The 14825-nt window shown below is 39.3% G+C and overlaps 1 long non-coding RNA gene across 3 annotated transcripts in view; it reads right to left on the reverse strand.

The window, feature by feature from the left end:
- Positions 1 to 14825, reverse strand: part of LOC138683284 (uncharacterized) — a 65303-nt gene that overhangs the window by 16076 nt on the left and 34402 nt on the right. Inside the window, exon 1 of one of the 3 annotated variants that reach the window (XR_011322883.1) lies at positions 2794 to 3132. The exons of the other annotated variants lie outside the window; for them this stretch is intronic. This is a non-coding gene — a long non-coding RNA (uncharacterized lncRNA). Of the gene's footprint in view, positions 1 to 2793; positions 3133 to 14825 lie in introns of those variants that run through there. 3 annotated transcript variants of the gene reach the window in all.

Raw genomic sequence — 14825 nt, forward strand, 5'->3', positions numbered from 1 at the left:
CTTCGAGAAACATACAGGGCCATAGGGAGTGATCTGATAGGCTATAAGGATGGATGAGGAGGAAAGGAAGAACAAAAGGAAATTATATCTCTTTATATCTAGCTTTAAGAAATGTCTTAGTCCCCTCTTAAAGTTATCTAGCCTTATGTAGAATTACTGTAGATTTAACAGGGGTGGATAAAGAAAAGGCTCCTATCTAGTCACATGAGAGAGAATGTTATACGCAGAACAATCAGCTTTAGGCCTATATGATGTACAATCTGAGAAACCCTGTTGCACTCTCAGCAAGCCAGGCTGTTCTTATTCCTACAGGGTGTTAACATTTGGCCTTGAAATGTGTCTGAGTGGCTTATAGTTTAATTGCTCTAATTTGCACATTTAATTCTGAAAGAATTATTCATTGCAAATCTCTCTCTCTCTAGGGCTGTCAGTCCTGTCCTTCCATTTAATGAATATACAATATTAATATAGCTGCAACTTTCTCTGCTCTCATGAGATTTCAATAGATTATGTAAGTATTTTCATGTGAATTTCCTTTTATAAGCAGTTCTAAACAACTGTTTAGATCTAGGTGAATAATACACAATAAGTCATTTATTGTGGAATTTAACCTTCTATACAAATGGGTAGTAGGCTGTAATTTCCTCAAACATTCACTTTCAAAAATAGTCATGCAGTATTTGATATGAATGTATATATTCTGGGTCTCTATCAGATAGCCAAAATGCTGGTTTGTGTCTAAGCTACAAGCCATTCAAGCTTCTGTTTTGCTTTGGATGTATGTCAAATTTCTGGTATGAATGTTTACAGGTTTGAAGCTCACTTTCCTTGTATGTGCTCCAGCCAGACCTTGTCAGTTGAATCCCTAAGTAATATTGCAGACAGGAGGTTATATTGGTAAGCATGTTCAGAGAGAGTGCATAAAAGTAGTCAGAGCACAACAGAAAGAGCAGTCCCTAATCCACCCACCAGCATTCTCACAGCTCCTCCTTTTACCACAGTTCCTTTGATTAATGGCCAAACCATACTTGTGCAAAAGTTTAGAGGCTTAAGGCTTTTATTTTTTTCTTTCTTGAATTCTTCTCTAATTTACAACACTGGAAGTCCAAAAGTATTTCAAAACTTTCAGCACAGTTTTTTGATACCCACATCTGTGTAATACACAGAAGCCACAGATTCCTGTCTCTATGTAATAAAATTTATGAGCTCACATATAATTAAGGGAAACCCAAAAGAGACCTTGCTTAAAAATAACTTATTCTTCTAAATGTCAATACACATTGTCACTAAAACTGAATATTTAGAAAGGATTTTTTTTTAAAAACGGCATTCACTTTATAATGAATATATTAGTCAAGTTTTTTCTACACATTGATTTGTCTGTCCTAATAAGACATTATTATTAGGATTCATGTGCTAAGACCACCATCTCTCAGAAATTTACAGTATACTGATTTTGCATGAGTCAGCCTATGAAGGAGCTGAAGAGCTTCATTCAGATGCTGAATATCTGACTCCAGGACAGGATCCTGCCCGTGTTTTAGCAGTCTTTTAAAAATTATTTGTCACTTTGAAACAGGCTCTTTCCTTCTTGTATCTATAGATCTAGGCAGCTAGTGAAAAACTCAATGTGTTTGAAAAAGAAGCACTTAGAATAAGCTAGATTTAAAACTATACACATTGTATTGTCGCGATGTTCAGTGTGTCCCTAGCTCCTTTGTTAATAGAAATATTTTTTAGTAACTAGTTGAATATGCACAATCTGGCAATTTTGTTACCTAAATGAAAAAACAGAGCTGAAGTCTTTTCAGTTGTTCTTGGGATGAAACATGTAAAAATTAACCAGCATTGTTGCAATTCTGTGGAAGGTTTCCATTCTTGCTCCAAGATCCCAGGTGGAAATGTAGGAAACTCAGCCCAGCTGCTCTGTATCTATCTAATTCCCTGTATCTTGTCATGTCATTGTTTAAGGGCCTGGACATTTCCTGCCTGGCTTAGGGTGGTTTTTAGAAGGCAGCTGCATATAACAACAGCCCTCTCCTGGGGCTACATTTAAGCTGCTGCAGAGATCCCTTTTCATTATAGTATTAAAATAGTGCTTTGCCTACTTTGACAGCAAGAAATTCTGCAAGCTATCTCCTTTGCAATGTACTTGTTCAAATTTTTGTGCTGCTGTTCTGAAACTTAACGTCATTCATATTAGGCATCTTAGAGAATTTATTTTTTTCTTTTTCTTTGTTTTAAATGATATTTTTCTTGGACTCTGATGTCAAAATATATCAGTATAGCTAAAAATCAGTACTTTAAATGTACCGGGAAGGCAGAGGTGTTTTCAGGCTAAGTGACTGCTGCAATTTCTTATACTGAGTCCTCAGTCATCTTGTATCAACACAGATACCACAAAAATGCTTTATAGATTGGGTCTTCTGTATTCTTCCAAAAACATTATTTTGCTGCAGCAGACCAAATAATATCTGCCAGAGGATATGGTGTGATTCATGTTGGCTGAACTGAAACTGAGGAAGTGGATTTTTAGTGATAAATGAGAATGAAATAGAGGCAGCTTATAAACACATTCACAGGTGATATTGTAAGGACCAAATGAGATAGATTGGATTAGCAGAGATAGTAAAGGACATCAGACTTCTCAAAATGTGAAAGGAGGCATAAATTATTGTTCTCTTACAAATCTGTTCTAAGGCATCCAACTACAGTACCAGAGAAATGCTTCAGCAGTAGGCTGGGCTCGCTCTCTGGGTTTGGTCCCAGCTCCCATGCTCTCTTCCAGCTCACCTTGTGGGGTCCCTGGACTTCAGGACTCTGCCAAGGGCACTTGTCGCCTTTTTAGCCTCCTCCATGCTGCAAGCTAGAGGCTGGTGCATGGCCTTGCTCTGGGGATACCTTGGCTCATGTTTGCTGTCCCTTCTGCCTCTTCCTTTTCACTCCTAATATTGAGAAGCCACCTGTGAGACTGTAAGTGTTTAGCTAGCAGCAAAATTTTCCCAGACAGCTCCATTTTCTGCCCAGATACTGCCCGCCCATCCTGAGCTAGCAGTGGTGTTCTCAGTGTGCAGTGGCATGTCCATGCAGTGCCAGAGCAGTGCCTGGGGAGTTGTATGCAAAGCCATGGTCTGAACTGAAGCCAGTTAAGTAAGGTGATGGAAGTAGGGATAAAGCCAGGAGAGCACATGAAATACCTTGGGACAAAAGTATCTCCAGTAAGGCAAAACTACACAGCAAAGCTGAAGGAAGCGACCTCTACTATGGGTGGGGATGAGGCAGATGAGCATAAAAGAGAGGATTTCTGGTTCTGATTATGCAGCTGCAGGCAGACAGCTAATGCCACTTCATGTCCTCATTCCTTGCAAGTGCCATGCAAAGTTTGGACCGTGAGTGGTGGAAGACTAATGTGAATGAGAATGAGTTGCATTTTTAAACTTGAGCTGATGACTAAGGAAAAGAAGAAAGAGTCAGTCAGGATTATAGCTTAGCAAAGAGGCATGCATGTCTTGGAAAATGCTGTGCTTTGCAGCTGTTGCACTGAAGGGCAGTGAGGAAGGGTGCAAATATTTGCATTTGGCATTTTTCCCAGAAGCTTCTCCAAAAAAACCCGTAGCTGAATGAAAGGAAAGACTTTCACCAGGATGGTGATATTCAGCATCTTGACAGCACATTCTTGGCACTAAGGTGCAGGTAGCACTTTGAGCTGTAGGAAAGCTCGGTTTCCCTGAAGCCTCGTTTGCTGAGGATCTTGTAACTGTTCCCCTGCTCCTGGCTGCCGGGGCTTCAACAACCAACACGCTGGGGAGGTTCCTGGAAGGATCTATCTCCCCACCCAGGTCACAACCAAGCATTACAGCCAAACTGCTCCCTGGAGGTCTGTGTTTTGTTTGGTTTAAGGTGCACTGAACCCCAAAGCCTTTATTTATTTATTTATTTTAAACAAGCTAAAGAAGAGATCTCTCCTGTGCTGGGTAGCTGTGACAAGGGGGTTAATACTAGCAACGTTGCCCCAGGCCACTGGTCAGAAATTAAACTGAACTACACCAAATGTCACCTGGTGACCTGGTTATGATGGAAGGTGTGGAATGGAAAGTTCATTTTTTCTTCACGCAAACTATAGTATGCTTTTCTTTTCTCTGAGCAGTTCTTTTGCTGGACTTAGATCCTAAAGGGCTGTGACTCAACAAGGGGGCTGCGGCTCAACAAGGGCGCTGCGAGAAGACGAAAAATTCAAGAAGAAATTAAAGTTTGAAGTTCACTCACCTTAGCTTTAGCTTTAGAAGCTAAGGGTACTAGGAAAAAAAATGGGAGAAACAGAATAGGAAGAAAGCTATGGAATACAAAGTAATTGTAATTCCACAAATGAAAAACTAAATTAAAAGTCTCCATTTCTACTCCAATTTGAATTCATATGGTGACAAAACTTGTTCTTAATAATAAAAATATTCTGATATGACTAGAAGGGAAATTCTCCACTGCTGAATAAAGCATCCTGTTTTTCAGTTGTCATCACAGCCTCCTGAACAAAACACTAAGAAAATACTTATGTTTGAGACTTGATGTTTAAAAGCTACATTATTGTGCTATTGGTATCAATGAAGAAAAAGAATTATATTTTTATTCCTTTAGTTGCTTTCTCCTCCCCAGTCATTCTGTCCACAATTGCAATGCACCCCTCCAAAATTCAGGTCCCTCTGAAGCAACCGGGGCTTGTCTTCCTCCGTTCTTGTTCCGCTGCTGCTGACGGATATGAGGGCCATTCACAAACTGCTGGCAAAGCATATATGAATGAAGAACATGAAACTTTTGCCAGACGCTGCATTTCCAGATCAGTTGACTATTCCAGTATTTCACTAAGACCAACTAGCCTGCACAGCATCATTCACAGAAAAGGAAGTCTGAGCACATTCACCGAGGCTCAGCTCTGCAATGTGCTGGGGGCTTTAAAAGTGAAGCTATAAAAGGTAAAACCACTAAGCACCATGGTGCAAGATCTGGACAGAGAAGGCAAGGACCAAGCTGTAGGCACAGCAGTGCACTAGGAGGCTGCCTCCAGAGCCTGGGCTGCAAGGAGGCAGCTGAGTAGTGACAGAGGCAGCAGCAGCTTTGCCTTCTCTTGGGTTGGCTCCTCTACCAGGGGTGGCAGGAGCCATGTGGGGAAGGAGCTGGGTACCCTTGGGACAGTAGTTCCTTGTGGGTTCAGGGCGGCATATTGAATGCATCACATGCCCTTGGCCCCAGGTCTGCATTTGGCAAAGTCTGTAGCAGGCAGTGCAGCACCACCACTGATTCATTCACCAGATTTATACTACAGACATGACATCTGCTATCTTGGGCACTTTTAACTTTGGAGGTCATGTCAGAGTTTATAAAACAGTTCCCCTAAAGAGTTTTCCAGTTGTTTATACAGTGCCTGCTAAAAAGAACTGTGGGTACAACATCTTTCATACATTGATGATATTTGTGAATGTTCATTTTCTGTTTGCAGTAAGGGTATGCCTACCTGTTATGCTGAACTGCAAGGCATCCCCTAAATGAGCTGTCAGCTTGAGTTTTACAAGCATTGAAGTCAACTTAGCTACATATGTTATCCAAATACTGAGCGCAACACCATACGCCTTGTAGTACTTAAGGTGTCTCACTTAAAAGCAGATTAGGCACCTCTATACTGTTATGCCACATAGACAATATGTTAGTGCTAATGAAGCTTTGGGAAGTCTTAAATAATTTTATCTATGAAATATAGGCACTTCTTATATTTGTCTCTCTTTAGGGGTGACAAGGCCCACAGCTAATGCTGCATCATTAAATATAGAGATAGGAAGGTAGTTATTTTGTCATTCATAATAATAATTATGTTACTCACTGCTGCTCCATAGAAGCCAGACTGGCTGTGCACTCACTGAGTTGTGATGATAGCTGGTTGCATGTGGTAGGCCAGAACAATGAAAGCTGTAAGGCAGAAATACTAATTGATAATTGATAATGTAAATGGGAGCTGCACTCAGCTCTTTCAAAAGTGAAATTAATTACAGCTGTGAGAATTTTGGCAGAAGATGACAATTCTTTGTAACCACACTTTTTGTTATAAAAATAGATTTAGTTCACTGACATTTCATAGAATCATAGAATAGTTTGGGTTGGAAGGGACCTTTAAAGGTCATCTAGTCCAACCCCCCTGCCATGGGCAGAGACACCTTCCACTAGACCAGGTTGCTCAAAGCCCCATCCAACCTGGCCTTGAACACTTCCAGGGATGGGGCATCCACAACTTCTCTGGGCAACCTGTCCCAGTGCTTCAGCACCCTCACAGTAAAGAACTTCTTCCATACATCTAATCTAAATCTACCTTCTTTCAGTTTAAAACCATTACCCCTCATCCTATCACTACATGCCCTTGTAAAATGTCCTTCTCCGGCTTTCTTGTAGGCCCCCTTTAGGTACTGAAAGGCTGCTATAAGGTCTCCCTGGAGCCTGCTCTTCTCCAGGCTCAACAACTCCAACTCTCTCAGCTTGTCTTCATAGGAGAGGTGTTCCATCCCTCTGATCATTTCTGTGGCCCTCCTCCAGATCTGCTCCAACAGGTCCATGTCTTTCCTGTACTGAGGACTCCAGAGCTGGATGCAGTACTCCAGGTGGGGTCTCACCAGAGCAGAGTAGAGGGGCAGAATCACCTCCCTCCACCTGCTGGCCAGGCTTCTTTTGATGCAGCTCAGAATATGGTTGGCCTTCTGGGCTGCAAATGCACATTGCTGGCTCCTGTCCAGCTTTAATTTACCTTTTAATATAGCTTTTAATAATAACAGGTTTTAATTTACCTTACAGAGTTTTCTCAGTTCTAGGATAAGGTTTGTGGCATAAGCCAGATACAGACACCTAAAAATAGGCAGAATGTTGAGGCTCCTCTGCCCATGACACACACTCAGGTCCAAAGGAGCAATTTGAAATGGGGCCTCTTCCAAACAAGTGCACCAACCACTGCTGACTTGAATAGGCTTGCTCTAATTCTTGCAATTTCTGAAAGATCCAACTTGAAATCCAATGGGAAAAGAGTTTGGTTTTCTGTGTTTTAAATCTTGACGGTTTTCATTAAAAGGAATTTCTTATCCAGACAATGTATAAGAAAATGATAGTAAATATTTTTAAAGATTCTCTGAGGCTTTCCTGGTTCAGAAGTGTGAATGATTGTGTAATGTCATCAGAAAGTCCTTTCAGGATCTCAAATTCATTTCAGGAGATTAGATCAGGTTCCTAGGTCTTAACTTTTGTATGAGACTATATTTATTTTCAACAAAAGCATTCCCAGGAACTGTTTCTTCACACAGCTTTTTTTTCCTGTGCTTTCATTCCTTCTGGTATCTGACCTTGAGCAGTCTATCTCCAAAAAAACCCCAAACTAAAACCCTCAGATTGATTGTTAAGCTCTGGTAATCAGAGATGGCAGATGACAAATTTAATTCTGTTGCAGTATTACTAGCATGGTTTTCTGTGTGAGAGATTGTAAATAGTGAAGCACACAAAGGAAGAAGGACTCTAAGCAAAATGAGGTGAAGTATTTTATTGTTCAGCACAGGTAAGAGCTATCTTGCCCCATTGAAATTAATAGAATTGCTGCTACAGACTAAAGACGTGAAGAGTCTGTCCTGATCTAAATAAAAGGAAGTAAAATCATCTTTCCTAAGAGCACTTGAGACTCTCACAGAACTTTTTCTGTCCATGCTCATGAACATATGGACCCTCTCTTAATACACTGACATGCTGTGATTTTTTCTTTTTAGACTAAAAGAGATTAAGAGATGCATAAGCATTTACATTAAGGGAAAAAAAGCAAAACCAGGTGGTAGCAGAATAATAGGAGTCAGAAGACAGCTAGCTTTGCAGGCGTATCAATGTGTCAAAAGAGCCTGGTCACCACGATGACAATGACCTTTCTTGGCAAAAGCATTTCTTTTACATTCCACTGCATCTTGTCTCTTGTCCTTCTTTTGCAATTATGCATCAAAGAAAACACAGCATTTTTAGTACTGTTTGTTGATGTTATTTACACCTGAAGTCTCTGTCATTCCCAAGCCTTATACAGAAGGATGGGTGTTCCCTTTCTGTCCTTGCAGTACAGCCGCAGGCTTAATCAGCAGCAGAGCTCCCAATCCAAAATCGTCTCTCACTGCTGGAGAGCCAGCCAGTCCCACTGATGTCTGCAAGACTGGCCCCTTTGCGGTGCTGACAACAGGCCCATAACTGTACAGTCTGCTGTCCCCCTCAGAGAGGGCACGGCATATGTGCAAATGATACTTATTTTCACCTCAGATCTGAACATACATCATCTCCAAGAAAAACCTGTGATGCCAAAAGAAAAATAAGTTTTTCATTCAAGTTGTTGTGCAAAATGAATTTTAAGGGAGCACTAAATCCTAGCTCCTGGAGAGACACATAGTTATATTGATTAATGTATAGCTAGCTATCTGTCCAAAACCTGGCGTTTATCTAGTCATTCAGAAAAGAACTGCTCCTATCACAGGAGGCTATCACTCTTGGTACTTTCTGGATCGTATCAACACTTCTATAATCACATTTTCACTCAACGTTATGGAAGAAATGAACTATTTATTCTCAAAAAAGAGTAATATGTTTAGGCATGTCCAGTGAAAATTGAAGTAACATAATCTGTGTGATATTATGGTCCCCTTATTAAGCAGGTTTTAGTACTTTGCATAGACTTGAAACATTTGGCAAACCAATCTTGTAAATAATGGGCCACTGTACTAAAGGTCTTCTATTACAAATATTTAAATAACTAGGAAGAGTGAAAAAGATATTTGTAAATGTTTGCCATCTTCAAGTGAAAATAAAATATATTTATTATTATTGCATCTATGAAAAGACAGCCCTTCCTAGAAGCAGGACAAAATCCTTGACTAGTTTATAGTGAGAGAGCACTGTGTAATTTTTTTAACTTAGATACATATTTTGAATTATTATCCTTGCCTATTCTCTTTGGGCTTAATTTCCCCCCTTTTCCCATCATTCCCCCATTTTTGTAATTTCTTAATTATTTGGATATTTCTGGTTTTGAGTGAATAAGGAAGTGCAGCTTGCTAAGATAAACTGGTACTTGCTTGGAATCATAGATGCAAAACAAATGACATTTTTTTCAGTTAATACAACTTCAATATTTCCAGAACACTTTAGGTTTTAGTGTCCTTCTCAAAGTTTACTTAATCCATGGAGATAGTTGGGATCTCTTCAGACAATATCTGCAATGGATATAAAAGTTTAATGATGTTCATAAAACTGCATAAAGAACAAGGAAGAAAAATCTGATCACTACACAATTCATTTTTTTGGAAAGGGTTTCAGCTGGTCCTAGAATTACCCTGTCATACTTTTTCTTTTTGTTTTTTTAAAGGCAAAAAAAGTTGATTTATCAAAGAATAAATTCTTTCCACGGAAAAATAGATATCAGTTTTGACTATTTAACTATTCAGAACATTCATCTTTGCATAACTAACACAAGATCTTGATTGTAAGAAACTGAGTGGGGAGACAATCTACCTCTCCCTCACACCCTAGTTTTAGGAGGAGGGAGAAAAGCTTTTCTAGGGACACTGTTTTAGCTTAGTGGTACAGTGAAATGCTGTTCATTTAAAGGAAAAAATGAAAACAATATAGCAGGAGCAAGAGATTCTATAATGTATGGTTAACAATTGTGACATCTGAGCAAAATAAAATCCATAGAAAATAAATAGCTTGATGAAACACTTAAAAACTTCAAATATTAACAAATTTGTCATAATTGATTTTGGTTAGAAATCTCTTGTATTTAAGAGTGACCAATGAACCATATTGTCCTTGCACCATGATTAATACTGTTCGGCATTATCTCACTAGGATAAATGATGGGCTTCTTTCATGTCTCTCAATACAGTTACAGGTTAATCATTCTCTCGCCTACTGAAACATTTTTGGGCCTGTTTTCTTCTGCCAGTCTGAGCACCTCGGGGGAAGCTGAGGAGAAATGGATTGCTGAGAAGAGAAGCAGAATTCTCAGTAACAGGAATTCCCTGTGGAGAACTCAGGGCAGAGTCTGCAGCCCTGCTACTTGCCTCACAGACAGCTTGGTAGACATAAAAATGATAAAACTCATTTGAAGGATGGCTGTAGTCAGCCACCCACAGATAAAACAGAGTACAAACCCAGTCAAAAACAAGCCCAAAACTGTGTATGTAGGTAGGTCCCTGATGTGGCACCTTAACACATTATGTGTCTTTGTACGAAAAATAGACTTGCTTCTTGCATTTTAACTAAGAACCAAGGAAAGTATCATTTTTTCTCAAGGTATTAAGAGTTGGGTCTAAATAATTATTAGCTATGGATGTTTTATATGCTCATTTTTGGTCTTTTTCCTATTGATGGATAGATCCAGATTTTTCCCAAGCTGTAACAAGTCTCTGATTGGTATATGCAGGCAATTTAAACCACTGGGTGGCTCTTGAACCTCACCCACCTGTTATTTCTATAAGCATGGCGTAGTTTTTCCTTTGACAGAACTATAACCTTAAATAAGCTGGAGGATAGCTATTGCCTAAATGGGAATATAAAGGATTTTCTTCAGTCTGTTTATGACTTACCAGATGAAAATCTGAAGTTCATCAAATTTCTAGGATAGGTTCTCTTTTTTAAAATCTGAATGTTCATGCACATTTATACATAAATCATTTGTTCTTATGAATACTACAGAAGCAGACTGAGCTTAGGGCAAGACTATAATCAAATTTCTCTCTGTTCTGTCTAATCTGCTCTAGAGAACAATAAGAAAAATCAGTCAGCTCAAGGAGGAAAAAGAAAGTAACATTTCTCCATGCTAAGGAATCCAAATGTTCTACACAGATGATGTAAAGGGTTTTCCTAAAGATAAAAGAAGTCTTTACAAGGTAATCTGAGAATGCTATAAGGTACTTTAAGTACGCTTTTTACCTGCTTTTTGGGAACCATTGTACAATTAGCCTTTTTTTTTAATTCATCACTGAGTTTTTCACCCATGCCTAAAATTTATTTAGTGGCAAAAGACAAAAAATGCTAGACAATGAATCATCACACAGAGGCAAAGATTAGTGATGACAACCTGTGCAAATAGCACTGTGAACCTTCTGTAATGAGAAGCTGCTGAATGATAACATCATAGAAAGTAGAAACTGGTTGATTTATTCCTTACATTAAGGTAACACCTATGAGCTGTAAAATCATGGCCCCACGATGTTCAGCAAGTAGTAAAGACTACCATCTCTGTCCTAGAGTGCTTTGTATCAGTGAGATCTTATAAGGGCTATGATGCTGTCAATAAATCTGGCTTGTGTGACCCCAGGTGTGTTACTGGAAAGGACACCTGCTAAGGAGACCTTTCTCTCCTTCCCAGGCTAGTACCACCATGGGCAATACTCTCTCACAGTCAGAACAGCACTGCATCTGCTCATGGACTCATCTGCAGAGAAGGAAGCAGTATAACATGCACACAACGAGCAGCTATCTGCCATACATTGTTTACCTTAGACTGGACAGAGACTTGTCAGATGCAGTGAAAAGAGGATGCCTAGTTGTACCTCGGGCTTGATCCAGTGCACTGATCACGTACCATATGGGTGCTCTGTGCCACTGCACCGTGGGCCAGGGAAGCTTGTGAGCAGGGAAAGGGAAGGGATCTAGTCCCACTGCCCATTCCCTTTCTTCAGCCCCACAGACTGCCCTGGTCAGAAGCACAGCAGAGCTGTCCCCGGTTTTTGTGCCCAGCAGCCAGGGTGCACAGAAAGGCACCTTCCCATGCTGAAAGGGTTCAGTAATAGGTATCAGGTATCAATAATGTCCTAGGTATTACCCATATTTATATTACCTACAAAATACGTAAATTACCTATAATAGGTATTATAGGTATGAATACTACCCTAAAGAATGTGCATGTGACATGCATCCTCAGTCCATCAGTAATTTGCCATTAAAAAGTCAACATAATGGAATGCATAAAATATATTAATATCCACATGTATGTAATATCCCTTCTGGATTCTGCTGCTGCAGGGAACTGTAGAGTTGTGGACTAAGATGAATATTTACAATTGAGCTCTGAAAAGACAGCAAAAGCCCATTAGCTTTGACCCTATGACACCCCACAGGAGAAAAAACAACAAAACAACAGAGCACTGTGTTAGTGAAGAATGGCTCTCAAATTAAAAGGTAAATATTGATTCTCAAAATCTCACCTAAGAGGCTGTTTTAGCTTGCTCTGAACAGAGGCCTCTCAGTGGAGACAAACAGGGAGGGTATTGGGAAATATAAAATTAACTGGCCTGAAGCAGGCACTAGGGACCAGCTGCTATTTATTATTTGAGGAGCAATCTGACATTCAGGATTCTTGTAGTAAGAAGTAAAGTTACTGACTTGCAAGACTTAACTACTGTGCCTGAAGCTATCCATGGAGAAGTGAAGCAATGAGAAGCAGACAGCTAGAGAGCTGCAGTCACAGCCAGAGCACAAAGGGGCATTCAGCTTAAAATCAGATGTCAGAAAAAATAAAGCAAGGAGTACAACTTCAGAATGGAAAGACTTCCTAGAAAAGCTGAAAGAGAAAATCCAGTCTGGCATTAAAAGTGTTACTGCAAAATTGCTAAAGTTGAGCTGTCTGCAAGAGACACTTCACACGTTCAAGTGATGCAGTCAGTGTGAAATGTAATGTGTTATGTCACCATTTCTCACTTCTTGGGCTCCATCCTAAAGCTAGCAGCCTGATGGAGAAATTGCATCATTTTCAACATAAGGTTTAATTATTAAAGAAAGTGAAAGAAATTACCTAGAGGGACATTGATTCCCCCTCCTAATAAAAAATGAACAGGTGGAGCAGCGGTCAGGAAAACACACATCTGCTACAGCTGGGAAAATCCCCATTTAGAGTTCTTATATAGTATCAGTTCTAGAAGATGAGGCTATTTTCAAGTCACTCAAGACACAAATCAAAGTCTCATGCAATCAAGAGGATACTAGAGATAAGCTATTTAAAAATTCCTAGCAGAAGACAAAAACAACAAGAAGGAAAGTGCAAGGGAAAAGGCTACCCAACACATTTGCAAGTAGAGAATTGTGAAGACTAGCAATGAATGTGGGTTTATTTGAGAAAAGCTTACTACTCAAGGTAGAATACATAAGACCTTTTTTTTTTTCTCTAGAGAAATAGAAGAATAATAAGCAGAAGACCAATGTCAAGGCTAACAGAGATTGAAATAAATGGAAGAGAAAAACATCAGTTCTTCCTAAGGCAACCCCCGTTACCAGAAGTGTCCATGAGGGGGAGAATTAGATGGAGAATATACTTGTCTTGGACTGCTATATAATCAGCCCAAGCACTGACAGTGACAAATGCACACAAAAAAATGTGCTATGGGAATTTACAGAGAGAAGTCAAACTACATTCAATTGTGAATATGACACAATAGGAACCAAAAGACATTTGACACTGCAGTCAAACAAACCTGCTTCCAGACTACCAAGGCCCTTCATGACTTCCAGCTCTTCCATTAAACTGAAATGTTATCATCTATGACTTTTGCATTTGAAGTAGAGTTTACAGAACTAAAGGTGTGGTTCTCTTCAGCAATCAGAGAGTGAATGGTTGGTAATCTGAGGACACGTAGCACCTCCTTCCTTATTTATTTTGTCCTTTAATTCAAATCTTTGCATTAAGTCTGCCTGCAGTTTTCCTGAACAGAAGTTTTTCTGCTCAGCAAGCACTGACAAATACAATAGAAATTCTGAAAATATGTCCTACTTTTGATTGAAACATACCTCAAACTCTTTGTTATCAACAACCCAGAAAAGGTACTCTTTAAAGATGAGAAGTGATTTAGGCTACTAATCTGATAAAGTATGTCAGGTACTTCTCTTAGCTTACTCCTAAATGGATGTTTAAAATGTCACTCGAAACCATTTTTTAAAGAGCTATCATCTGCACATCCTTTAAGTTCCTTGACATAAGGTAACCAGAGTTGCATTTTCTTTCCATCCTTCCTTAATCCTTACAGGGGTTTTCTCTTTCAAGTAAAAAAATTTAGCCCTTGATAAACAAAAATATTCCTTCTTTTGCATTCCATATAGGTTCTTATGCACTCATATCAATATGTCTTGACATCCTGCAGTACTTAAATCAGCCTATATCAGGTGTTTGCCTTTTCATTCTCTTCTCAGAGGGACAAGCATTCATTTTTCTTTTTTCTTCTCAACTAACTATTCATGTTTTTATTTTGATAGAGAAGGGAATGAAAAGTCTGTAATGGTCCCAAAGTTGCCTGGGAACACCATTCAATCTTAAATGGGATCAATTCTGTTAGACATTTTTACAGCAGATGTACTAGTATCATAAGGAGTTAATACTGATCAGTCCTATGACTGATGTTATACAGAAGATTGCAGTGTTTTGCTGTGATCTTACAATAAAACAAAGCTTTAAAGTGACATACCAAGATTGCCAGACAAAATAAAGACCATCAAGCACCCTATCATGGTCTATTCCAAGTTATCTTCATTGTCTCATTGAATGCCCAACACTTTTATATTTAAAACAAGCAAAACCTGTCCTTCTGATGAAAAGTAGATGAGTAGAAGTTCTTATCAGATACAAGTGATGACAAAGGAGCCACAACAATACACCAAGAACAGCTATGTAATAAATTAAGGCTTTAATTGGCAGCAAAGTAAAATAAAACTGAATTAAATAATAATCAATACATGTCAAAGCTGCCTAAAATGTCTCAGGGAAGGTGGAAGAGAGCATTTCAGAGCTT

The sequence above is a fragment of the Haliaeetus albicilla genome, chromosome 2 (assembly GCF_947461875.1).
Source record: "Haliaeetus albicilla chromosome 2, bHalAlb1.1, whole genome shotgun sequence".
In the NCBI taxonomy this organism is placed as follows: Eukaryota; Metazoa; Chordata; class Aves; order Accipitriformes; family Accipitridae; genus Haliaeetus; species Haliaeetus albicilla.